Source organism: Anneissia japonica, unplaced genomic scaffold, assembly GCF_011630105.1.
Source record: "Anneissia japonica isolate Jap-2015-1 unplaced genomic scaffold, ASM1163010v1 scaffold5324_len57667_cov147, whole genome shotgun sequence".
In the NCBI taxonomy this organism is placed as follows: Eukaryota; Metazoa; Echinodermata; class Crinoidea; order Comatulida; family Comatulidae; genus Anneissia; species Anneissia japonica.
The window spans coordinates 41539-43031 of NW_022713494.1; positions in this window are offsets into that span (position 1 = coordinate 41539).

Here is a 1493-nt window from a genome sequence, read left to right on the forward strand (position 1 = left end):
GGTATGGTCTATGACTGGTCTAAGTTTACACAGAATATTTACAATGTGCAAACAACAACAAATTCTAAACTATTATATATTATTACTGTATAGACGAACCTCTCTCCATTGTGCTATTATTTACCCATTGCCTCCGTGCCCACAGCCGATGCAAAAAAGTACTCCGTATGGGCGACGATCATTCGTTTACCCATGTGCTTGTTGCACAATGGATTTATGCTTTGGGCTGAATGGCTATGCACGCTCCAGGGTTTTAGCATTGTGAACCAGCCGCCGCAATGCTGTCAGATTTTGATCATCGAGTCCGCAATACACAAACGAACGTATAAGACGTGATTCTTTTCTGTGCTGCATATAACTGATGAAACACTTTCAGAAGCGTCATGAGCGTCATAATTGGCGGATACCGGCGCTATATAAATGTTCTATTCTATTCTATTTTATTCAAACAGAGAAATTACAAACGCGAAGGATGGGTATGATTTAAACAAATAAAACAACAAACACATTAGACGGACATGAACGAATTTATGAACGATATGACGAACAAGATTTGAAAAAAAATTAAATGACGAAAACATAAGACGGACATGAAAAAATTCATAAAGGAACGAACGTATAAGACGGACATGATTCAAACAATAGAACAATGCCAACATAAGACTGACATTTCTCAAACAAATAACTAACGTATCGGACGGACATAGACAAATGATACTGTGTAGACGAATGAATAATTTTGTAATGAACAAAATATTTATGAACAAAAACACACAAATATGAAACCAATGGACGGTTTTACAAATGAACATGTACCGGTACGCATGTAAAATGTGCAAGTTGTAATGATATATCGCTTCTGTCTTTATTCATAAATGAGAGATACTAATTGAAAGTATCCCTTCTTAATTTGTTTCCGTTTTTTTATGCGGGGCCGTTTTTTTATGGGGGGGGGGGTGGAGGGGTGGCGTTTTTTTTTTGTTTTTTTTTCCCCACCATCTTCAGTACAATTCTGTACAGTACACATCATACGGGAAAAACATCCGTCATCGACTTCTGTCTTAAATTGTTGAACCTCTGTTTGGCAGCTTCATCTCGCCATTTCCTTACTTGCATTAGGTGAATATAATCCACATCCCCTTATCTTCCAGTCACATCAGCACGTTTTCAGCAGCGTTAAAAGCTGTTGATGCGTTGACTCTTGGGAGGTGACTAACTTCTTGTTCATCATAAGATGAATCGTGCTCCTGCGATGTTTCCACACCACTGATGATTTGATCATCCGTTAGCCACTGACACCCTGGATCGTCTGCGTCTTCAGTTTTTTTTTTTGTTTTTTTTCTTAACATGAGAACAATAAAACGTTTTAAGTCAAAAGTGTGATTGTGTTATTCATTCAATTGTGATCTTTTCTAACATATTAATTAGCATCTTAAAATCCTTTTCAATTTTTAATTTCCATTTTACTTATAAATTCCAATCCAATAACAATG